Genomic DNA, 27237 nt, shown 5'->3' with positions numbered 1-27237 from the left:
AGAACGCTCACCACAGACACGTCAGGGGCAAAAGGGTTAGACTGCAGCAAAAGGCAGAATATACTTTCATATTTTTTTTGCTTCTGGAGGATTCTGTTGGGTTTCTGTAAATTGGCTTAGAGTCTGGTTTTGACCAACTCTATATGTAAAGTGTCATGAGACAACTTTTGTTATGATTTGGTGCTATATAAATAAAATTGGATTTGATTTGATATTTGTAAGAGAATAAAGCACTGTGTCTCAATACACATCCCTCTTGACTTGCTATTTTGAGTGCATTGGTGTATTATTATACTCTGTAAGTACCAAAATATGGTACTCAAAATGATCCAAAAGTACAGTGTGGAAAACTTGACCCTTCTCACAATCAGTATTCAGGACCTTGATTATTTTGCAGAAAGAGAGAAATCGACAACATTGTGAAAGTGAAGCTACAGTACAGACATCATTTGTTCCTGTCTTCAACTTTATGTGGTCGATGTTTTAACATATAGGTGACAGCCTCAGTCAAATGTTCGTGTTAATGGTTTACTGGATTGGAAAGTACCATCAAAAAGAAGAAAAATATGAGATCTGAGACCAAACTACCCTTTGAAATGCATGCACAGGAGTACAGCTGAAACCATTAATCAGCTCGAATCAAAATTATTCCATCACAATTTTCCTGAATTGAAGCTTGATTTCCTTCCTTCTCATGTTTGTATTCAATCCTAAAAAAAGTCCGGACTTTCCAGGGAAATGAACTCTGGTCCATTTTAAACGTACCAAACGAAGTAGGTCTGACCACACCCATATGCTCAGTTTTCTTCATTGGCACAATCACTTGCTCCTTTAAACTTTGAAGCTTTCACACAAACATTTTAATTTGTCTTTATTTTTTTCAGTTGTACGTTAGTTCCATCTTCAGTTGTTAGTAAATTGGACACAAATGTGTTGAAGACTGCAGTGCACATAGTTTGTAGATGTCATTTGACTTGTTTGTTGTTATTATACAGTAGACTAGAGAAATTCATTCCATGACTTACTCATTTTACAAATCAACTTTCCCTATTAAAAGTAATTGAAATTGATCCCACTGCCAAAAAAATACCCAAAAATCCTTTCTCAAGGGTTTTTAAAACAGTTAGAAAGAAATAGTAAAGTAATAATAAAAACATAATAAAAAAGAATGTGAAAAAAATAAACTGGTTTTATTAACTTATTTACTGTTGTTATTATTGTTGTTATTATTAATATTCCTAAATAGATATTTTTATATATCCTTTTACTTTTATACTTCTTGTGTTTGTTGTTTCAGCTGGTTCTATATAAGGTTATTTGTCATTTTCAGATATGTCTTGCCTATTGAAGTAATTGCTTAATCAAACTGAATCAAAGAAAAATAATCAACAGATTTATCAGTTACAAAAATAATCGATAGCTTCAGCTCTACAATGATCCCAGCTGACAGGATCTACTAATCCATCAAAAATGTTTGTATAAAACTGTGTGTGACATTGACATCTGTTGAACAGTGTTGTGGTGTGTGGCCTGGAAACTGTTACTACACAGTGGGCACTGGTCTTCGCCCCCAAACCACTGGGACAAATTATACTTTAACCGAAAACACCATTCAAACTGTTCAATCTACAACTTTTCATAGTAACACAATCATGTAAATAGTGTGTTTGTGGCTTCCACTGTGGACATTACCGTCATGTTCTCTCTGCTTTTCCTAGAAACAAAACAGTTCAAGTTTACATGATATAACCACAATCAGATTATACATGGTTTGTTGTTTAAGGCTGATATTCTTAGACTCTGTATTTGTTGTGTGGACTTTAATGTACAGCAAATGGCTTCATATGGTGAAACACTGCACACATTTAAAGGTAACAGTTTTCCTCATGACAACAGCCTGGATCAATTTCCTCCTCATAACAACGTCGTCGTATTTTTTTCCTCACTTTTCATCTTATGTAAATGTTTCAACTGCATCCTGTCAGATGCCATCATTTTGAGGTTTCTATTTTAATGAGAATCTTTTATAAGCATCACAGAGGCTTATAAATATTTATGTACTCCATAGTGATTAAATTCAGTTTTTTTTTTGTAGCCCTCTTTTTTTTCTTTGTTGCCACCATTAACCTGTTTTCCCTACGGCAGTCAATTAAGCCAATCTTATTATATCTCACCTTAACATTGTTTGTACAGGTCTATGTAAATTTGCCCTTACAAGAACACTGTGTGAACTTGTCTGGATGAAGAAATAATGGAAGACATCTCCTGCTACCGAGAATATTGATGCAGACACTCGCTGCTGCCCTGGAAGATTCGGAAGACCCAGGAGGGAGGGTAATTTGATGTGGCAGCATTGCAAGAAACATTTGAACAATTCAAGAGATGACAAAGCATTTGTTATTTCTTGTTTTTCCAAGGCAGTGTTTCCTTCCTTTTTTCTGTTCGAAGGCGTGAGTCCTAGTGACAGCCCAGGGCATTGATTATGTTCACACAAAGTCGTCTGTGAAATAATCGACTCTCGGGGGCTCGCTGATGATAATTGACCCGCAGGAGCCTGAAATTTTTATTTTCTTTTCATAGCAGGAAGGAAAAGCAGCGACGTAGGTGACAAAGTGATCTGATTAACAGGTACCGCTGGACGACCCGCACATTCATCTCAATAACCTTCAAATTGCATTTATACACAACTCATTCACAACAAGAAATGATCTTTTCAAAGCATTGTATTACTGCCCATATTATGATTCCTATTAACATAAATGTTTTTATAGCAACTGTCTGTCCTGGAAAGTAATGATGCAGATATAGAATGGATTTACAAAACGAAATGTGTTGTGCAGGAGGCATAATACCAAATAGATGACCTTTCTTGTCAATAAATTAATAATGCATTATTGAATATTTTTTTAGATTTAGACTTTGTTTTCCCACTGGCGGTCAATTAATGACATAATGATGATGATTTTAATCTGAAAGACATATTCAGGTGAAAGGTCAGTATGTAAAAAGTCATTTAAAAGTATGTAATACTACAGGGTGTCCCATAAGACTCCATACATAGGAAAAATAAACATTTCTTGACATAAACCATTTTTATTTATATAATATGCTCTATATGTCTGCCATTTTGTCGGGAACACATTTCAATGCGTGTCCTCCACTGCTGAAGAACTATAAAGAAGAAATATAAAGAAATACATGTTAGAACCATATGTATTATGTCTCCTATGTATGGAGACTTATGGGACAGCCTGTATATTAGTGGACATTCTTTGGTGTCTTTTTATGGAGAATGAAAAAAACTGATGCCGCTGACATCCTCTGCTCATTATTTGTTTCCAGGCCATGGACTGTAAGTAGTTATTAGATGAAGGAACTCATTGTAACATCAAAACCTTCTATTTGACCTGAGATCTAATTAACAAAGACCCAAAACTACTTTTGTCACAATTTCCAAATGATGCTTTTGTCTTTTCCAAGTGATTTATTCTCATTTATTGTATTACCCTCTGCATTTTTCAGTTAAAATCATGTATTTTCCAATATTTAACTCACTGATCATGTAGATGTTCATTAATTAAAAGATTATTACATCAAATCAGAAATAAATTTGCAAAAATTATTTTTTCAATAAAATTTATCATTACCTGAACATAAAGCAACTGTCTCCACCCACTGATCAAACTCCATGGGTTTTACTGGTGAATCAATGTTGTAGAAGATGATGATGAAGATGACAGTGTTCCTTCGTTCACCAATGAACGTCCAAATGGGTCATATCTGATGACCATGAAAAGATGACAAACTGAATTTTACACCAATTATTTTCATGTGTTGATAGGATTAGTGGATCAACAGGTATTAAACATTTTAGATCAGTAGTTGGTTTTGGGTCTTTAAGAATTAATTGTTGTTTTCCATTATTTTGAAAAGGAGATGCCATCTACTTAAATGCAAACCATTCAACGATTATAAAGCCCAAACTAATTTGTTCATCTTTATCAGTGAATAAAACACAAGTATAAGTGAGACCACAAAAATAAATAGTACCAATTCAACTTTATAAGCACAGTTTACTACATATTTATTTACATTTTTTAGTTGAGGAGTCATTTTCTTTTACTTCCCCCCCATTTGCATACCTTTTTACACTCTAAAATGGATTTATTAGCCAAGATGAAAATAATTTTAGAATAGATAACGTGCAGGGTGAAAAAAATAAACAAAACAAACCGCTGAACGTCCAAATGTTCAGAGACTGCATTATTATCTTGTTCAGAGGCAAAATAATAATGCATATTAATCAGTGTTGGTGTTTATCATTTACATATGCCAAGCTGCAAAAAAACAAAAATAAGTAACCCAATTTTTATGTAGTACACTGGGGAAAAGAAACAACTTTTTAATGTTTTTTTTTGCATAAAATATATGGTTTGTTTACAAACATGGTATTTAAAGGGTTAAAAAAAACACGAAAATTAATGAGTATTTTGTATTTTTGTTTATGGCCCAATTTGATGAAATACAAAAAAACCCAAAAAAAGCACAGTGTATGAAAAAAAGACGGCAGTGTGCAAATTACGCACTTTCGGTGTTTAGGAAGGGCCTCTATGGGTGGGAGCAATTATTCAATATTTATTATTTCTTTGTTAATTTGTATTGTCTGTGTTTTCATTACGTTCTGGTTTCATACCTCATTTTTCTTCAGCTCTACCCACAAAAAAACAAACAAACAAAAACATCACAACAGCAGTTTCGCTCATTTTTAGGCTAATGCAGTTCACAAACTAATGGGTGAGGTCACAGTTCAGTTTGTGATGTCATTTCTTAAATGTTGTCTTTATTTTCGAATTGAAGTCTTTATTCCTTGGTTTAGGCGCAAAAATTACTTTGTTATGGTTCAGACAAGACTCTTTTAAGGGTTAAAAGTTACACCTGTTAAACATTTGAATAACACAAAATAAGTGTCTGCCTTTGGTCAGACATGGAAAATAAACATTTGTCTTTTGTCCGTGGAGTTGGTTCTTTCCCCATATCCACCTCCAACAAACACACTGAAATTTCTAAGTTTGTTTCTGCCTCACTGTGTGTCATGAATCTGTAATAAACATGGATATGCGATGTGTTCTGCCTGCATAACAACACCTACTGAATCTTATCTTCTACGAGTCGGTGATAAGAGTCTGCGTGTGTTCTCTATTGGTACCACTGTAGTCGCTGTAACTAATTACTGCACTGTTACAGCAGTGGTATTTATGTGTACAGAATAATACCAAAGTCGAGGAGGTGGGAGAGAGTGTGCACCTGGTCGTGACTTGGGTTAACAAGCCAATTTTAGACGCTAATTCTGCAAAGAAAGCTTAAGGTTAATATTTTCAATGGGGATTTTTCTGCATAGAAAATTCTGAGGCAGCCACCTCCAACAAATTTCATGCCACCTCCAGCTCTTGACAACACACTCGATACTAGTTTATAACAAGCTTTGCACGAATGTATTTCTGTCACTCTGCCCCATTTGCCGACAGTAGCTGCTAGTGTTAAATGTTCTGTGATGTTAACCTGCTTTTGCTAATCTCACTGGGGCTTACATTACCTCTACATCTGAAAAGCCCTGTGGTGCTTCGTTTCTAACTCTATTAAACTGCAGCACCGTGTGAAACACAGATGTGGAGGAGACTAAACAGAGGCTGAATGGGACAGAACTTCATTATCTGTTATAACTCAGCTGGTTTATGGTGATTGTTCCTTAACCCTTAGGGCGTTTTCACACTGTCTGTACTTGGATACATTCACACCTTTCCTGCAGATGTTGCGCTCACTAGCACGTACCGCGGCCCATGCCCAAGTACGAATGGGTGTTCCAAGGCCGAAACAGTAGGTGGCGGTGTGGAAGGAATTCTGTCGCTATCCAACAAACGCGGAAGTCAGAAGAAGACAAACCCTTACCAATCTGTCAGCCTGTCTGACCACAAAGAGAAGAAGAGCGACCTTTGTTGTCACTGATATATCACAGAGTGGTTCGGTCGATAAGGCGAGCCCATGCTGTGCGGATCTGAGGCTTTTTCAGGAGACAACAGGAGCGCCGTCTATGGTCTTGTGGTGATTAACTACTTCCATTGTCAGAATGGGTCACTTCAGGTCTTGGGCATGGATCACTTTCACACGGCAACATACCGCACTGGAGTCCACGCAGTCCGTACCCAGGACTACCTTCTCAACTGGACTTGAGTATGGTACTTGAGCACGGAACATTTGCATTCACATTGATAAAATTAAGCTGACTTTGAGGTCCAGTGTACTCGGGTACGGACTCGAGTATGCTGCGTGAAAACATCCGTAAAGACCCAAACAGGCACCAATGACCACAAGCATCTACTAATCTAAACTGTTTAACACCTGTTGATCCATTAATCCCATCAATACATGTAAATAATTGGTGTAAAACTGAGATATGCAAAGAAATAAAGCTGGATGCATTTATTGTTTTTCCTGTAAAGATAATGTGGAGCTGGTTTCGCACATTTTCAAAAATGTTTTTGAGAATATTCATTAAATAGTTATATTCTGTGCTCCATATTTTTATTATCATTGTATTGTTTCATTTACTGTTTCTAAAGAGATATGTGAGGATATATATCCAAACAGGACACCCCCCCTACTTATTTGTTTATTTTATTGCATGAAACTAATTTGTATAATATTCAGGTTACTATTTAATTTGTAGTAATTGTCTATTTTGTGTATAAGCTCCATTTATTTACAGTTATTGTGGCTAAGAACAGAATCGTGTGCAGATTAATGTAGTGACTGAGTTTCCCCCACCAGAGAGAGCTTGATGGTTTTGGATCACTCTTTGCCATCGAAAATGCATGTGGTAGTATTCTGCTGGTGAGCTGACAGCAGACGGGTTACTGACATGATGCTGTACGATGTCTGTGTTTATTACAGGTAAGCAAACAGTCAAAATAGTCACAAAGAGACATATGAATCCAATTACTTGGCGGGTTCATGAACAAGGGATGTTGGCTGTTTACCCTGTTGCTGTGTGTGACTTTAGATGTTGATTTTTGTTGTTCGCCACAGCATGCTAGCTGCTAAGCTAATACCATGGCCAGATTGCGCGCCGAAGTGTGTGTTCGCTCAGTTGATATATTCATACATACTGTACTAACTGTCCAAAAGCCACAAAACGTCTTTTTGTATTATTTTTTTGTTGTGTCTTTATTTTTGTGAGATTGTGTGTTTAAAAGGAACCTGAATTAGTGGAAATGCATGTCGTAGTATTCTACTGATGAGCCGACAGCAGACGGGTTACTAACATGATGCTGTACAATGTATGTGTTTATTAAAGAAAATAAAGAGAAACAAAATTCCCTCCAGCACACAGTGAGTTTTTAATTCAAGTGTGCTACAGATACATATAGAGCAGAGCTGTGAGTACAACTGTCAAATGCCACGTTTCCACTACATGGAACCGGCTCGACTCGACTTGGTTCGGCTCCACTCGGGTACCAGGTCCTATTCCTGCAGACCGTTTCCATTACAGGATACTACTGACTTTAGAGTACCTGGACGTCATAGTGATGCGGTGCATCACTTCCGTGTCGTCTGCTCAGAGAGTTGCTGATAAACTCGCTCGTTGCGTGTTGTCTCGTTAAGCTCATGCTGAATTTTTACGTCTGAACCTCCTCAACAAACCAAGGTGTAGTTTTGCGGGCTGTCGTCATGTGGATTAACCTACCACTATATTTACTGTAAACTTCCGCATCTGTTGTTTGTAAAATGATGGGTCGAGCCGAGCCGATACCATGTAGTGGAAACACGGCAAAAGTTCCTCATGTGACCCCATAAGAAAATGAATTACCCACCCTTGGGTTAAAGGGTTAATACTGCTTTATCCTAACCCTTAACAACATAGTGACAAAAGAAAAAAATCTGTTTATTCTGACAATAAAGACTGCTGTGTTTCTCATTTCTGTCCAAACTCATTTTGCCTCCTTTGGTTATTCATATAACCTAGATCCAGGTGTACTGTACATTATTAAAAGAGCGTTCTGCTATTCGTGTGACATTCACCTGGATTCCACAGCATCAGGCCCATCCATCCACAGTCCCATCCCTCCATTCCACTGCTCGACTCGGCAGCAGACTGTTTACTGAGGCAATAGCGTTTAAGTGCTTTACTCAAGGACAGCTGCAGCGTCCTCTTGAGAGAAACAGATTAATGCAACTATGATCTAACTGCCAAAATAACCAGCCGGCTCCCTGCTACGTACTTCCAGCTAATGCACAGCGTGTCTCTGTGCAGGGGAAGAGTTTCCTACTGAAAGCTGATGAAAGCTTTAATGGGGCTTTTGTTAGAGGTCCAGACCTGTATCTGGTGGAGGCTTTTGTTACAGCTGTGCTATGAATTTAATACGAGATTTATCCCTGAGACAATACAGCACTCTATTAATATCCCCTTTGGATAAAAATAAGTACCTGAAGTTCAGATTTTACATTCCTGAGGACACTGATTATAAAATTTAAGGAGTATAACTTCAGATTTGATGGTGTCATTTGCAGAGAACAGGCCTTTTAAAATCATATGGACCTCATGCAGGAATACAAACCTAAATTGCCTGTATTCTTATTTGTTGTACATATCTCTCATCTGTAGTATAGCGTTAGCTGTTGTATATTTCAGTAGTTTTGATAGGACTTTAGTAGCATATGTATATTTAATATTTTATCATGTAGTTTTTTGCACATGCCTACATTTTTTGGTATTTTGTCGGACATTTATCGGATTTGTCCTGTGACAGTGACAATAACCCTTTATCGAACAAGTGACTATTTTTGGTAATTTCCGCATACATTACAAGAGAGTGACAGCAACAGCTACAGTGAGTCAACAATCTCAGGTCCAATGTGGTCTGCAGGTTCTGCAAGGTCCACCTCTGCTTGAACAGTAAATGTAACTGCTTTGTTAGGTACCATGAAGTAAAGGTACTATTGTAAGGAATGATGTTCAAAGGGGTAATGTGGATGTTGACAGGGGTCTGGATCATCACTTATGTTGTTCTAATGGTCTAAAAGGGATGTTCTAGTGTTCTAAAATATGTGTTCCTTTCACATTTCATGTGTTTTTCTTGTTTTTTTTGTTGTTTTTTTTATTCTTGTATTTTTAAAATTATTATTATTATTATTATTATTTTTATTTTTTTTTGCCACTTATGAGTAAGGAACCAAATATGGTAACTTCACTGACCTTGATTTCCTACAGTCTAAAGTCTTGTTAGGTCTTCCAATAACACACTAAGGTTGAAATTTTGAATATCAAAGTATTTTTATAAGTGCCCTGCAAAAGGATAAAGATCTGTTCTATTCTATTCTATTCTATTCTATTCTATTCTATTCTATTCTATTCTATTCTATTCTATTCTATTCTATTCTATTCTGTTAAAAATAGAAATCCACCACTTGTTCGGTTCGTCAAGTGTCAATAGATACCTGTCCATTCAGCCTCAACAGTCATTTCATATTGATAGATAATGTGATCAATACATGGCATGGAAAACTCTATACTAATTAAATGCCATCTCTGCCTGGGTTCATTATTCAGCCAAAAATCTCCAGTGTTCAAAGTTTATTATTACTTTAAATTACTGCCAGACATACAGTATATTAATCCACAGCTGAAAATATTGACATTATATTTCAGTAATGTTTGGTTATATAACAGCTGCAGTGCCTGGATTTTAATAGCAACATCTAATATATTTTAGCCTTCATGCTAATAAAATGAAACATTTCCATCCTATCATTATTCCCTAATCCTACCAGCTGGTGTCCCCATAGATCCTAAAATTCTACTCTTTAGTCATATCTCACAGGTGTTTTTCTGTATTGGTGTAGTTTTCCATTACTTTGTCTGTTTCTACCTAATTTCTACCTAATGATTTCATATCATTGTGTTTCAGCTTTAATTAGAGCTTTTTAAATAACCCACTGTACTGAGGAGGATCCAAGGGGACTCCAGTAAACAGGACCCGATTCTGCATGTTGTTTTGAGAGATGGAGCTGTTTATTGAGTTCATGTTGACTGGAAGGGGAGAAATGTTTGCTCTTCCAGTTGAGTCCCATGGGACCTTATTTTGGAAAAAAAAACAAATGCATTGCAGTCAGTGCCAAATAATAAATAATTGTGTGATCCCATTTGCACATAACATATGATGTTAATTTGGTGTTAATTTAAAAGATAATTTTACAAGTCAAGAAAGTCAGACTTTATTGTAAAACTGTTAGGTCCCAGAAGGGGTGGTTGAAATGTGTTGTAATGATTATTCTGAATGAATAGAGCTAGAATACCACCTGTTTTAGTCCACACAATAGGTCCAATGGAGTCAATGAAGACAGACAAATAAGACACAAACAATGTTTTTGTGCTGCATCTCTAGTCTTGACTGGTCCTCATATGAAGTCTTGAGTCCTTTTTGTCTAAATAGAATTTTTGATGAAAAATGTGCCTTTACTTGTGCTGGGCCATATTGTTATAATTTTTAACACGGAATTGGTTAGAGATATCAATATAGAGGGTATGCACGTGACGTCACCGATGGCGGAAGTCACCGTGGTTCCACCCACTGAGTGGCAGAAAGAGGGAGATGAGTAGCAGCGTTGGCTTCAATATCATCTAAACTTAAGAACAATATTTAATAAAAAAATGGAGAAGAGGTGTTGTGCGATTGACTGTATGAACAGGTTTGAAAAGCAGTCGGAGCTATCGTTTTACAGGCACCGAAAGCCAAAGAAAAGAGACGTAGATGGATCCACAAATCCAGGAAACCAAACCTGGATTTGTGGATCCCGTTTTGTGTCAGGTAACATTAATTTATGCTGTATTTTTGGGTAAAATCATACCTTAAATTACGTATTGTTTTGGCTAACGTTACTTCTTAGTAAAGCTCTTGGTTTCATGATCGGGTCCTTTCATGGTTTTTGTCTTCATTTTGTCATAATGAACCTTGTGCTCCTACATGATTTTTAAACTAACTTAAACTGAAGCTAACCCACTTTTTCAAATACGGGGATACTCGAGCATAAAGCTATGACGGCCACATAAGAAAATAAAAATGCTTGTCACTACGAGTATAAAGTCATAAAATATCGATATAAAACCTGTGATTTTATAATAACAAAGTCAAATACAAAAATAATCCCAATGTTATAAGAAAAAGTCGTAGTTATAAAAAAACTCATAATTTAACAAAAATATCATTCGTTTATGAGATTAAAGTCATCATATTCCAACAATAAACCCATGATATTACAAGTATAATGTTGTACTTTAAAAACAAGTGGGAAAAATATCATAATTTACAAGAATAGTCGTACCCTGCTCGTACAAAGCAGTTTTTTTTTTTTTTTTCTTCCTGTCTGTCGAGAGCAGACGTGTTTCTGAGCTGTCCTTGCCTTCCTCTTTTTTTCTCCTGCTTTTGCCTCTGCGTCTCGTCTGATTTTGTCTTTGGATCCCCTGCTGGCTGTATTCCCAAACAACTAAATTATGGAATTGATCAACTGGTCACTCAGCACAATTGACAGGAACAGGGGCCTGGGGGAGCCCACCTGTCCTGTCGGAACCCTTGCAGTATGTGATCGACGCTTGGAACAAGTGGAGGTAGTATGACTGTCGGTTCTGTCGGTGGAGGATATTGAGGATATTTACCTATTTGGATTTTTGATAACAGGGAACCTACTAATTGGTCTTGGAGTTGCCCTGGTTTATCGCAAAGTTGAAATGACAGCAGCACACAAAGAGACCCGTCTGCTGTCAATCGAAATTAAGGAGCACTTTGGAGCGGTTAGTGACAACGTGAAGGTATTACAGCGGATGGTGACACAGTTGGACGATTGCGTGCGAGTGCACAAAACTTGGATTACATCGCTGGACAGACCGTGGATGTGCTCCGGCAAATCGCGGGGACTGAGGGAAAATGGACGAACTGTGCAAGGATCTACCTGCTCTCAAGTGAGGAGTTAAATGCTGAGGCCCAGTTATAACAAAATTAAGTTATAACTAAATTAAGCAGAAATCACATAATTTTTCCCCGTTTAATTCTGTTCCTCCTGGGAGCCGGTAAAACAGTTGGAGCCACTCTTGTCTAATCTGTTCCTTTGCGGTCAAAACATCCATGCAAGGCCAAGACACAGGACTGGAAGAACTGATACAGAAGTCTGCGTCTCTTATTTTTCATACACAAACAGACTTTCAAGGACCTCACCACATACAAGCATTTAAAGCCCCCCCCCATCTCCATCTGCCTCACAACATTCTACTTCTCTTCCTGTCCCCCACCCACAACCGAATCCATTGAAAAAGTTCCATCACGTGACCATGTGTACTGTGTTTATAATGTCTTATGTATTTGATGTATGTGCTTGCATTATCTTTACTGTAATTCTTTCGAATAAAAGGGTTCTGTGGTAGCGCACCAGTTAGGAGCAGCGGCCCAATCTCCCTAATCATTGAACTCAGTTTCGTTTGATGTACTTTGTACTGTCAAATGACAATAAAGGCAATTCTCTCTAGTATCTGTGTTGTATAAAGTACTTGATATGAACTAGACATAAATATCCTCAGTACCAGTAGATCATGCATATATTCACTGGGGTCAGTTCACTATTTACTGTAAATGGACTTTGGATCAGCTGGTTCTGGGCCCTAGTTTTGGACCCTGGTTGTCAGTAATGACAAAACCATGTATATTTGTTTCAGGTAAAATAGCGATGATCCTCTACACCCTGTCTGGATATGCGATTTCAGGCCACATGTCAATGTTCGTGGACCACTTGTTCTTTGGTAGCTCATACGGATCCATGTCCAGTCCAATTGTCCTTAATTTAATTTCATATTTCACAGTTTCCCGGTCTCGCTGGGTTTACTGCTGTACTCCATCATGTTGAGCACGTTGTTTTTTGCCATTCAGTCTGACTTTGAGGGGCGTTACCTGGAGGGGGGGGGGGTATGTGCATACCCTCTATAGTTACTACTGAGCACTGACAGGAAGTCCTACATGGACTTTCATTTGGGGCCATAACCTTTGATCTTGAGTGACCTTGGAGAGTCAAACAAGTCACCAATGTCTAGATTTATACATCAAATTGTTGGAAAAACTCTTTTCTTTCAATGACTTTTCCACAAATTATACATAGATACCTTCACAAGACTCACTACAAGTCTCACGTACAAGAATTTTTGAGATAGGAGGTACAGGTATAGATTAATAACAGTTTGCTTCAGAAGTGGTTGTTTAGTGAATTTGACATGGACACCTTATCTGCTCCATAAGGTGTCGTGCTAGAAACTCTACTAACAACTCTTCATAACTCCCAGATTGATAGGAATTCAGCAACAAATTATTCATCAAATTCTTGGAAAAACTCTTTTCTTTCAATGATTAATTCAAATGTTAATCTTAAAACTTTTTATCTTTTATCTACAGGCCGTTAAGTGCACAGAGTGATGGTTTTTCTCTCATTCACTCCCATAAATTCCTCTCACTAACATGTTTGAATAACTCCGATTTCCACAATCACTGCTTATTCAGTTCTGACTTTTTTTCTCCACATATTATACATCGAAACATTCACAAGGCTCACCACGAGCCTCATCTGCAAGAATTTTTAAGATAGCATGCACGGATATGGATCAATATCAGTTTGTTTGAGAGGTGGTTTCTTAGTGAATTGAACATGGACACCCATGTCTCCTCCATAAGGAGGAATGTTTAGAACAGGTTTTCATTGACTGTGTGTTTTCTTTTTTCCAGAAAATTCCACAATGACACATGGTAGAGGGGTGGACAAGATAAAGGCTTACTGTCAACTATTATTATTGATATATATGGATTTAGTGAATTCCCATCTTTGTGTCATTTGTTCCACAGTTGTTTTCTTTTTTGGTTAGATCTTGTCCACAGCTCGTTAGTGGTTATCAGGTGCACCTGCCGTGTTTCTTGTCGCTTGGCTGTAATTGGTCAGTTGAAGTCTTTAAAAGGAGATTCTCCCTCCCACCTCAGTTTGTTGCACCCCCCATCCTGACCACTGACTCATTTTAAATACTGTTTAAGGCCCATCTTTGTGTTTTATCTCTCTCTGTGATAGACTCAGTGGGTGATTGTAAATTGTATTTTCAGTCTCCTTTTAGAACCCTTAAAAGGGCCCTTTATTTGTTTGACCCTTTTTCATGTTTTTTCTGCAGTTTGTTTTGTTGCTTAACTTTCCTTGGAACTATTTCTTACTTTTACATGGCACCTAGCCACAAGTCCACAAATCCGGTAACAGGACAGCACACAGATTACTTTTCCTTCAGGAAATGTCCATTTAGTTGAGTTGTCCTCCAGTGAAAGTATCACCCACTTCTAGTGGGAGATTCATCTCCTGGATGCTGGTGAGATACAGGGCCATTGGTCCTATTTTTCTTTCCCCGAGTTTTTCAGAATTGACACAATGCTCTCAAACATCACAGTCCTGTTAAAGAGCATATTGAGGTTTTGCACAAATGTCACATGATCACGTTGTTGTCTGTTTACGACACCAAATTGGTAGACAAGCTTTCCTTGGATCGTACATGTTAAGCGATGGATCTGCTAAACTCCTGTGTGCCGTTTATTACTCAGCTTTCACCAATTTTAAATTTGGCAGAAAGACCACTTGGTTCCATTGTTCTGCTGACCGCTGTTTATAGTTATTACCGCGGTTAGCGTAGCTTCTCAGTATAGTTAGCCTGCGTGCCTGTTGCGCTTAGCGACATGGAAAAAAAGAATTGTTATCATTTGGTACAGTGATGAAGACCCCTTTAAACCTACCAGGAGGGCTTCCCCTGGCCTATCACCCTATAGAGACAGAGTGATTGTGGATCTACCTGCTCCCTTTGCCGGCGATGGCAGCCAGAGTTTCCTCAGCTGGGTGAAGCAGCTGGAAGTGGCAGTTGGAGCTCCGGCAGGCGACCCCACTGAGTTCAGCTGGAGCTGGTGAGAATACTGCCCACCGTCTGTGCAAGCCTGCTTTTCTACTATGGGACAGCCTTCCCGATGCGGTCAAGTCAAATTATGCGGCCGTGAAAGAGAAGATGGGATCGGCTTTTGGTCAAAGACAGTTAATGGACCGTTTTAGAGCTAACATATCGGCTTGTTCACGAGTTCCGGGGGAGAGCCTGGAGGTGTACGTGGCTGATGTGAGCCGGCTGGTAGCTGATACTCGTCTTTTTACCTCTGAGTTGCCCGCACATCACTGTTGTTAGTAAACACTGAAACTCATCTATAGTGCCTTTATCACAAGCAGACATACTCACAAATAACAAAACACACAAATACGAGTCTAAAGAAAAACACAATATAAAGCAACAGTTCTGACTTTCTGGATCCAGATAGCGTACCTAACCAATATGGCGGTGTAAACAACAATCACATGACCAGTGACGTCAACTGCAAGTCCTTAATAATCAAAATGTGTAAGATTATACCCCAGGAGCTTCAAACACATTGCATTTGTACTATGTTGCATAAATGTTTCAGATGGAGAAGGGCTCCACATGTTCCATTCAGTACAGTGAGAGTGTGTGCATGTGCAGTGTGTGGTTTGTGAGTTACTCAACAAAAGATCTGCATGTTCATTCCAGGTTCCCCGAGTGTGTGACCTTTACATTTTTGCCTGAATACATTTTCCAGGCCCCATTATCTCCTATTATGTGCCACCCTGGGTGAAGTCATCCTAATAATAATAGCTATGTGTAATAACAAGTCAAGCAAAAACAATAGGGTTCCCACACTAGAATTTCAACTTTCAGTTCCTGAAAATTAAATGACAGCACAATAAAAGAGTTAAATAAGCTTTTAACCACTACTGTTATATGTTTATTATATATTTCCACTTTACATAACAGTTCTACCTTCCATAAAAAAAAATTAAATTAATTATATGATTGATAATGTCTCGAAAAGTAGAAGTGAAAAGTAAACATTTTTGCCTTGAGTTTGATGGATGAGGATTATTCCAGGTCTCCCCAGGGGTGGGATTTTACATGTTTATATTTCATCAGTAGTGGCAGGTGGATTGTTTTCTCTACATAATATTTATAGTTAGAAAATATAGGCTATCATTATCTAACACAACATATTCCGTGTATAATGATGTAAATAAATTCAGTGTAAATTTGACTTAAAATGTCCAGAATACAGATACAGCTATGACTAACAGGCTATTTTTTTTTGCCAGTCACTCTCATGTGGGTTGTTTTATCTTTCTGTCCAGGTTGTTAATGAAAATTAATTGCATTCCCTTCGCATCCCAGGAGTAAAATAGCCTCTAATTAAACAGCTAAAGTAAAAAGCAGCAGCACAGCTCTGGGCGGTGATGACCTGGCATCAGGAAAACGACTGTTTTAAGGGGGACACCATGATGGCTTTGGTGGCTATATCGCTGATATAAAGACTTCCAGTACGAGGTTCATCTTCTTTCATGCTCGGCCGGACAGCTCGTATAATTAGATATTGATAGAAAGGCAGTAATTAATGATGAGTCTGCCAGCGACATTATCTGCCCCCCAATTTGATCCAGGCGTCCTGTGCTGATTGGCTTCATCTCTGTGACCCCACTGGCCCAATCATTTGTCAAGTTCTGTGACCCAGATCTGTTTTAATGGGCTCAAACACTGTTGGAAACCAACACGATTACTGACACCTTCTTCCACCGTTAACAGCACACTTCAGGCCGCAGAAAAATGGATGATCCTGGTTGGTTCTTGATGTTATGGTTTGTTACCTCTGCCAGGAGGTATTGTGATCACTTTGTTTTGTGTGTGTGTGTGTGTGTGCGTGTGTGTGCGCGTGTTTGTTTGTCAGCAAGATAACTCAAAAAGTTATGGATGGATTTTCATGAAATTTTCAGGAATTGTTGATACTGGCACAAGGAAGAAATGGTTAAATTTTGGTGGTGATTGGGGGGGGGGGGGGGGGGGGGGGGGGGCAGATCTGTCTTGGCAGAGGTCTGCACTCTCCGAGTGCTTTTCTTGTTTTTTTTCAACCTGCACTTCATCTCTTCTAAAATTATTTTCATCTTGGCTAATAAATCCATTTTAGAGTGTAAAAAGGTATGCACATGGGCGAAAAGTAAAAGCAAATGACTCTTCAACTAAACAATGTAAATATGTAGTAAACTGTGCATATAAAGTTAAATTGGTACTATTTATTTTTGGGATCTCACTTTAGTTTGCGTTTTATTCACTGATAAAGACAAAGAAATTACTTTTGACTTATGATCTTTGAATGGTTTGTATTTAAGTAGATGTTGTTGTGAAAGGCTAAGTACAAAGGCTGAACCCAAAAGCAAGACCACAAGTAAATAAGGTTTAGTGTTTTTATTAAACACTTTCACAGAGAACAAGGTACAACACAGAGATAATATAATTTCTGTGGAGCCTCTGGTTCTGGGGATAAACGTCTGGGCTGCGGGTGATACGGCAGACGGGCCAGCTTGGCCGAGCCGGGAAAACCCCAACGGAATCCCCACTAGGGACAGACAGAGGGTGGTCAATAACAAGCCAGGACATACACGGAAAGACAGTCAAACAAGCAACGGTACATGGGGGACAGGCTGACTCACAGTAGTAATCCAGGTGGAGGTCGAAACACAGGTGATCGTTGGAGGCTGAGGTATAAAGGGAGAAGGCAGATACAGAGTCGGGTGAACGAACCAGGTCGGGAACAGGCAGGCAGGATAGGAACAGGCTGAATCGGTGGTCGAGGGACGAAAACAGGTCAAACACGGCAGACAAACGAACAGGATCCAAGAAACGCTGGTAAGTGAACACAAACGAGTTGTAGAGCACAAACTGGCAACTAAACAGGGGAAGACTGAGGGTTTAAATACACAGGAGGGCGGGAAGACAATGAGACACAGGTGGAGATAATCAGGGAGGAGTCAGGTAATCAGGGAAAAGGTGAACACAATCAGGGAGAGGAAGTAAAGACAACAGACAAGACACATGAGGGAAACTTAACAAAATAAAACAGGAAATGACAAACAAAACAGACAGACAGACAAAGTCCAAAAGCCGACATGACAGTTGTCTCCTTTTTAAATAATGAAAAAAACACAATAACCCTTAAAGATCTAAAAGCATCTACTGATCTAAAATGCTTAATACCTGTTGATTCACTAATCCTATCAATACATGTAAATAATTGGTGTAAAATACAGTTTGTCATCTTTTCATGGTCATCAGATATGACCCATTTGGACTTCAGAGGCTCTGCAGTGAACGTGGAAACACCATCATCTTCTACAACACTGATTCACCCAGTAAAACCCATGGAGTTGGATCAATGACAGTGGATAAAAGACACTTATTATATTTTCAGTTAATTATATATTTTGCAGAAAAAGTCTTTTTTTCTGTTTTCTCTGATTAGATATAATAACCTTTGAAACTGAAATTTACTCAGAGCTTTTACAAACATGTACTTGATCAGCAAACTAAATATCATAAACTATATGATTTTCCCTGAAAATGTAAAGGATAACATTATAATAAATGATGATAAATCATGTATGGTAATGGTTATATGTGGAGAGAAATTAATTTGCATATTTCATGTTCAGTTAATGATATACTGTGTTAAAAAGCAATTTTTTCCTTATTTTTTTCCTGATTTAATGTTCAAACCTTTGATTTTACTCTGAGCTTTTATGAACTTCTACATGACCAATGAATTAAATGTAGAAAATATATGATTACCAGTGAAAAATGCAAAGAATGAAATTAAAACAAATGGTGATAAATCACTGTAATGTACAAAAATTAATTTGGACAACACCCCGAAAAAATAGCTTTGGGTCTTCATGGGTTGAACAGTTAAAAATATCACATAATGCCCTGACTCTGAGATGAGTTCTGGTCTTTAAATTAGTGGTGGGAAATTATCGAATTAATTAGTGACCTTGTAATTAATTAATTGTATTAATTGAAGCAACATTTTCTTATTTATACAGATCTGGGTAGATGATTAACTCAATTAACAGACACGTACATAAGTTTAAAACCCAAATCCTGTTTATCACTTTATATAACTCCTAAACATGTTTGTTCTGTGAATAAACAGTACTTTCTAGTACATTGCAGAAGAGTAGTAAAGTGATAAATAAATATCCTTGGCCAAAAATAAACAGACCAAGAGTTAAAGTGCCATAAACATTAAGTTCCATACCATCTAAAATGATAAAGAAAAAGAACAAAAGACAAACAAAAATGGTCCCTTAACTGACCTCAGTCCCTCTTTCCCTTTTACTTGCTCTTCAGTGTCAGAAAGCTGCTGGATTAAACTATCTTTCTGCAAAGCAGTTCATGAGTGCGGTCAGATAACTCTATCTGTAGCACTGTTGTAATAGAGGCTTGAATAACTGCGGTGGTAGCCAAACTCTTTGTGGAACAGTTTGAACACAACAGTGCTCTTATCTAGGCTTCCACCCAACCGTTTTTTCAATGTAAATGTTCTGTCCACTGGGCCAAGCAACATTGTCTCATCCTTGTCATCCATCATAGGCATTCTTCTTCTGTTATTTATTGGCCTAACATCGCCACTTCCACTTGTTCAGTGCAACAGTATGATCGTATGATAGAAACCTGTGCTCTGAGAAACGTTCCGTGTTGTCTACAGTGTAAAAATAAAATGTAACTAAGTGTGTGTGTTTTTTTTTAAACACCATTATTTTACCTGCAATTAATTAATCAAAATTAATGCATGAAAGTCCCAGCCCTACTTTAAAAATCTATTCTAAACTCTGGTTTTGTTTGTAAGACAAAGCCACCACAGCACACTAAAGAGTTGTTTCTGTGGGTTTGTTTAACAAGCTGCTAAAGCAGCTCAAGTACATAATTGTTTCACAGTCATTTTTTTCTGGTAGGGCATAAGTAATTGTTACGTCTCCTTCCATTGCACTGACCTTTTAACTGATAAGTGATGAGCGTCCATGGTGGGAGGGAAAGAGGAGAGAGAGCAATGAATGCAGCTATACTGGAAATGAAAGAAAAAGAGGGGAAGGACGGTATAAAAAAAGTAAGTAAAAGGAATAAAAGGGTAAGGTAAGGAAAGAGAGGATGAGAGGGCAAAATATAGGATTGTAAAAATGATGGAAGAGGGAAAGAAGGTTAAAGGGAAAAATAATCATCAGGACAAAAGACAGATGCTGGAAGGAAGGAAATAATGAAGAGTAAGTAGAGGAAAAGAATTAAAGGAACATAAAAAAAGGCAAAGGAAAAAGCAAAGATGGTGAATTAAAGCTGTAGTGGTTGATAGTTTTTTATGTCAAAGGAAAAAATACCATTATGAACTTTCAGCATATTGCAATTCAAGTGGTTAGAAATGAAATGAGACTTCAGTCTCTTTATCTGGATTCAGTTATCAGGCTGTAGAAAATGTACTCTGTGAAAAAAAAAGAAGTTTCGTCTTTATCAGTACCTCTATAGTATTCAATAGTGTCTACTGTTCACTAAAAGATGAAATTTACTGACGTCAGAGAATATGTAACACACAATCTTAGCTTAAGTCACAAGCATGTACATGTCTATGGAACCTTTAACAATCATTAAAAATGCTAATGCATTTAAGGGATATGTTTTTTTTTTGTGTGTATCTTTTTATTTTTATTTTTTTGTGTCTCACAAATTGAAATTTTGCTGTTATTAATTGCTTGAACCAATTTTTTACAAAATAGTCTTAAAATTACAGACAGACAGAGAGGATGATTTATTTATTTTGTTTATTTATTTAACCTTTATTTAACCAGGTGAGTTAGTTGAGAACTGATTCTCTTTTCCAATAACGACCTGGCCAAGAGGCAGCACACAAAAGAGGAAAAGATGAAGGACAATACATATGTGAAAATATGAAATAGCAAATGCATATAGGAATATAAAATGAAAGAAAGAGGAAAGGTTTTCACTGATCAAGGGTGGAGTGAGTAAAGGAAAGAAAGATAGGAGAAGAACTGCAGCTAAAGGATGGATCCAAGTGGTAATTGATTAAGTCATCAATTAAATTCTTTAATTTGATTAAACAATTATTTGAATAGGTAAAAAAATGTTTTTAAATGTGACAAAGATACGTCTGAAAATGACAACTTGTCCTGTATTCCAGAACCAGCTGAAACAACAACCACAAAAAGGATAAAAGTAAAAGGATATTAAAAAAAAAAAAAAAAGAAGCTATATAGACATATATGAACAACAAACAAGTCAAATGACATCTACAAACAATATGTGCACTGCAGTCTTCAACACATTTGGCTCCAACTTATTGACTCACTAACAATTTAAGATGGAACTAACATACAACTGAAAAAATACAAACAAATATTTTAAATGTTTATGTAAAGGTTTAAAGGAGTAAGTGATGGTTCCAGTGTAGAAAACAGAACATACAGACATTTTCTGCCTTTTTGTCCTTGTCTCTTCTATGGCTACGATACATGTTGTTTGTGTTGATCCTGGTGTCATGTGTGTCACAGTAAGGGTCTGTGTGAAACACAACAGAGAAACCAATGTTTAGTGGCAGCGAAAGTAAAGAAATGAAGCTTTGATTCAGGAAAATTGTAACTGAATCATTTTTTAAAATCAGTTGGAGTCGATTAATCGTTTCAGTTGTGGACAGGTGGATGGAAGAAATGAAGACAGAAAAGTGAAGAAAAGGTTAAGAAAAAAACAAAAATGTAGAGGTAATAAAAGACAGATACACCAGGATAAAAAGGATGAGGAATAGGGAAAAGCAAGGACAGAAAGTAAAGGAATGATGGATGGGAGGGCAGAAGGAAGGAGGAGCAAAAAGGAAACTAGGACACAAAGAGAAAGACTAAATTTGACATGAAAAAAGGGACATTTGTGTTGACTTTTGTGAGGTGTGTGACTTACAGAAAGGAGAATCGCATAAGGTTTGTCCTCTGTCCCTGCAGGAGTGTGTGTGTGTGTTTGTGTGTAGGTGTGTGTGTGTTTGTGTGTGTGTATGTGTGAGTGATGACTGTGTGTGAGCTGAGGTTATGTGTGTTCACCAATGCGTGTAATGAATGCCTAGACCCCCCCCCAAAACCCCAACCTGCCTCACTGCATCCTGTACATGACCACTCCCACACTCTGCATCAGCAGCAACCCACCCCCCCACCCCAACACACACACACACACACACACACACACACACACACAGATGAGCAGCTGTATACTGTACTCGCTTGTAATCACAATCACGTTTGGAGACAATCATGTCCGGGTGAATCGGTTCCGGTTTTCTCCGCTGGATGGGTTTGAACCCGCGGGAAGAGCTTCTACTCCGCCGTCCTCATTTGAATAATGGCCGAAGGCTGTTCACAGAAACGCATAACAATGATAAATTTGATTTTTAGGACCTATTAGACTATCCAAGGACAGTCTGCTGCAAAAGAGAAAGGGACAGGAACATATGTGGGACAGAGTGGAGACACCATGAGGGAAATATATGTACAGTATGTACTTGTATTGGGCTTCAGAAAATCAGACATGTTTTTACTCAAATGAAAGCTACTGCTGCATTAGTGAAACTCCAATGACTAAAAGTATATGAGTAAAAATACCAGAACTCATTTCATTACTAGCTTTTCGTGCCATCTTACTGACTTGACAGAGAATCCTTTGAACAGTGCCTGTGTTTTTAATTGTTTGCTAACCTTGACAAAATCTCACACTTTAAAAATTTGCTAATGACAGGAACTACATTGTACTTTAACAGTTTTGTCAAACTTATGTTATTACCTTGTGTTATTACTAAATTATTGCCCATTTTTTAATTTATTATTATCACCTGTCTTTTAACCTGTTTTTTATTATTGCGTTTGTTGCTGACCTCTTGGCCAGGTTGCCCTTCTAAAAGAAATGTTGATCTAATGGGACTTTATCTGACTTAATAAAAGCTCAAATAAAATAAAATCAAAAACATAAATAAGTAATACATTAAAATATAGTACAGTGCATCCGGAAGGTATTCACAGCACTACACTTTTTTTTTTTTTTTCATTTTCTGGGGTTACAGTCTTATTTCCAAAATAGATTAATTTGTTACCTCGAAATTCTACACACACTACCTCATAATGGTAAAGTGAAAAAAGTTAGTTTGAAACTTTTGCAAATTTATTAAAAAGTAAAAATAAAATATAACGTATACACGGGGCAGTGGTGCAGTGGATAGCATTGTCGCCTCACAGCAAGAAGGTCCTGGGTTCGATTTCATCCAGAGATTTCTGTGCTGAGTCTCTGCGGCTTCCTCCCACCATCCGAAGCACTGATAGGTAAGTGTCAACTAAATTGCCCGTAGGTGGTGAATATGAGAGTGACTGGTCGTTCATCTTAGGATGAACTGGAACTCGTCCGGGTTTACCCCACCTTCACCCATAGGTCGCGGGATAGGGACCCTAGTCAGGATAAAATGTCTCAGAAGATGAATGAAGAATAACGTGTGCATAGGTATTCACATTTGCCATGACACTCAAAATTGAGCTAAGGTGCGTCCCGTTTCCACTTATTGTGCTTCACATATTTTGACAACTTGAGTGGAGTCGACCTGTGGTAATTAAACTGATTGGACATGATGTTGGTACAGGTTCATACTGTCTTCCACATATAATTATATAGGCAATCATTTCATTCAGACAGGGGTAGTTGTTGTTTACCTGTTTTACTAGTTTCAGCTACTTCCTGTAGCCTTCATCAGAAGCGTCACATGATGTTGCTATGCGGTCTTGGTTGTTCAGGAGTTTGGCCGGACAGCAGGATGGGTTACACTTTAAGAGCAGAAAAAGAACAAGAACATCAGAAAACCTAAAATCAGCCATATCCGACTGTTGCAAATCACACTGGGATGGAATAACACCAGGGTCATCGTGTGAAAGCAACAATTACCATTGTTGGATCAAAGAGGCCATGAGATACGGAAACGCAAGTCAAGGACAATGAACAGGGATGTGTCATGTCTGCTCCCAGACAGTGTCAGGATTTGTCTGTCTTTTCTGTTTTGTCTGTCAGTTCCTGTTTTATTTTGTTAAGTTTCCCTCATGTGTCATATCTGGTATCTTACTTCCCCTCCTTGATTGTTTCACTGCTCCTGATTACCTGACTCCTCCTGATTATGTCCACTTGTGTCCAATTGTCTTCCCGCCTCTTGTGTTTAAACCTGTGTTTTCCCCTGTTCCTTTGCCAGTTTGTGTTCTACCTTTGTGTGCTCACTTACCAGCGTTTGGATACCTGTCAGTCAGTCAGTCAGTCAGTCAGTCGTCAGTCAGTCAGTCAGGTCAGTCAGTCAGTCAGTCAGTCAGTCAGTCAGTCAGTCAGTCAGCCTGCCTGCCTGCCTGCCTGCCGATGCCTGCCTGCCTGGCCTGTCTTGACCCGTTTGCCTTCCGACCACCGATTCTGCCTGTCCCTCGTCTGCCTGCTCGTCTGGTTCTGACCTGGTTCGTTCATTCGACTTCTGATTCTGCCTGTTCCTGTTTACCTCAGCCTCCAACGTGTTACCTTGTGTTGACCCTCGCCTGGACTTTGACCGTGAGTAGCCTATCCTCATGTCCCGTTGCCTCCTGAATTGTCCTCCTGTGTATGACCTGGCTTGTTTTTTGACTATCCTCTGTTTTGCCCTAGGGGGTGTTGACGGGAATCCTCCGGCTCGGCCGGTGCTGACCATCCATATTCCCGCTCACAGCCCGGACGAAGAGTCCAGTATCACACGCCTTCAGAGATGTCAGTTATTCTGTGCTGTGTTTTTCCTACTGTGATTGTGTTTAATAAACACTCTCAATTGGTCATCTGCGTTCTGGTCTTGCATTTGGGTTCAGCCTTTGTACTAGGATGTACTAGTCCCATTACAGGATGACGGCGCATACACCACATTTTAATCCTATATCACACTGTAACAACATCAACATAGGTTCCAAGCGCAGTGGTTGAATAAACTCAAGTTCACCTCAGATGTTTTTTTTTTTTTTTTTTGGCTTATGTAGTAAATACCTTATCATTCAAACAACGAAGTTAACAGCAAATCAGAAATTAACATTTCCTCACAAAAAGAATCTCTACATATATTAAACACACATAAAACCACGTTGGCAAGTTTTGCACATACTGAACCTTAAGTAAAACACACACCGGAGAAAAGGAAACCTTTGTTTTAAAATCCTCCTCTGAACTCGCACCCGTGCTTTTTTATATCAAAAACCTCGTACCTGTCTCTCAATCTTTAGTCTTTTCTAATCTTCATATCTTCATGTGCACTTCTTAGTTATGTTTTTTAGCTTGCTAACATTCTGTTTCCGTTTTTTTTCTTCCTTTACCAGTAAAACCCAGTAGTAAGTTTCCCTTCTCGACAGCGCCACCTACTGGATAATAGTGATATGCAGGAGAAATGATATCAACCGTAACACAGAAATACAACTAGAGATAACATACCCCCTCTTGCAGGCTAAACTTGAGCGGGTTACATAAATATCCACATATTTAACAAAAGCATATTTTGTCATCTCAAGTCTCTCAGTTCAACCTCCAGACTTAAAAATAGGTAAAAGGGAATATGGATCAAATCTAACCAAACATCATATGCATACAGTTTGTCGCTTCAAGTCATACTCGCTTCCATGTGCGATGGAGAAATAAGTTTGACATAGTTCGCAGAATACCCTCTGTGAATCATCCCCCACTGCTTTGTGTATGAACATTTTTCCCATTCTTTTCTGAAGCTGGATCTTCTTTTTCCACCAATTTGCATATCAGTGTCTGAGCCTTTTGCTTTTGTTTTTTGTGTGTCAGTAAGCGGAGGTCAGGAGGACGCTGGTGACAGGTTAATGGATTCCTGACCCCACCTCTATGTTGGTTAAGTGACAGCGGACGCAGCCAGTGGTGGGTAGTGGTCTCTCAGCAATAAAATGAAAGTCATGTTTGGAGAAAGGCTACTGTCTTGCACTTTTGAGAGCCAGAACCCATCAGTTTGTGAAACATCAATAAAATTGTCATAATGCTGTGCAGTCCCGCATAAAGTGGGACAACTGGTCAGTAATTAAGTCTATAGTTTACTCTTCAGTAAAAAACCTAGAAGAGACAAAATGTGAGGTCTGTAGAAGATGATACACATTTCTAGTGTCACCGTATACAGGAAAGTGAGGTGAGAGACATTCACTTAGTTACAACCTGCAACTGCACCACTAGATGGCACTAATTCTACACATTGAAGGTTTAAGTCAAAGTATAATTACAGGTAATGTTCAAAAGATAAATAGACTAAAAAAAGCCAACAACTTAGTTACACTAATGAGAGTTAGAATTCACAACTTCCATCCCTGTTTTTAGGTGTTGAAAAGGACAGAGAATTCCTTCAATAGTCTGGCACATTTAATACAAGAAATCAATTTGCAGATTTGTGCATCTTAGCTTTCTTAGCTGTATTGGTGTGACCACATTCATACCAAGTATTGTGTTAAACTCTAAAGTTGGAAAGAGGATTCATGGAAGCACAGCTGCTCTTTTGACGCTCATCCAATAGAAAGGTTGAGTTGCACAGTTGCAGATGCACAGTTCTAATCATTTGAGGTTTACACCCTGTTTTCCTTCAGTCATGTTCTATGGCAAAGCCAATCTGTTTTGTTGTTTTTTTATTGGCTCTGGAAGAAACTCTTTGAGACACATATCCAACTTGCATATATATCTGTATGAGGATTAGGGTTTAGGGAGAACTCAAATAGATCTATTGGTCACAAACAAACAAAGAAATATAAATTGCCATAGTTCAATAAGTTGTAGAGAGAAGGTTTGATAGAGGTTCACAGAGGTGGAAGCCTGGATTTGAAATGGATAAAGTTCCAGATTACAGTGACCTTCTCTAACACAGCTGTATGGAGGAGTGCATATGATGTTGGAAGCTGCATAATACTAAAACCAATCTTTATTTCTCCCCAAATGAAAGGCAAAAGTCTGCATGCGGCACATCACAAGAGACACAGTAGATAATCTCTAAATGAGCTGCTCAGTTTTTAAGCATAAATTGTGCATAAGGAGGTCATCAAGTTGCCAGGGGAGGCTGAGTGGAGGCATGATTCTCATACTCAAGCTTAGAAGAATCATCTAAATAATTGACTGGATACATCTCCTTATTTCTGTTGAACTTCTTGGGAGACATGTTAGTGAATAGTCCACACATT

General features: G+C 38.2%; 1 long non-coding RNA gene across 1 annotated transcript; it reads right to left on the bottom strand.

Moving 5' to 3' along the window:
- Window positions 1-22791: 22791 nt before the first annotated feature.
- Window positions 22792-25676, bottom strand: LOC115436018 (uncharacterized). Its single transcript, XR_003937766.1, has 3 exons — window positions 25528-25676; window positions 25479-25480; window positions 22792-22803 (listed from the first exon to the last, which is right to left on the bottom strand). It is a non-coding gene; the product is annotated as an uncharacterized LOC115436018 (long non-coding RNA).
- Window positions 25677-27237: the final 1561 nt, after the last annotated feature.

This window comes from Sphaeramia orbicularis, chromosome 16 (genome assembly GCF_902148855.1).
Source record: "Sphaeramia orbicularis chromosome 16, fSphaOr1.1, whole genome shotgun sequence".
Taxonomy (NCBI): domain Eukaryota; kingdom Metazoa; phylum Chordata; class Actinopteri; order Kurtiformes; family Apogonidae; genus Sphaeramia; species Sphaeramia orbicularis.
This window is presented reverse-complemented; position numbering and strand designations above follow the sequence as displayed.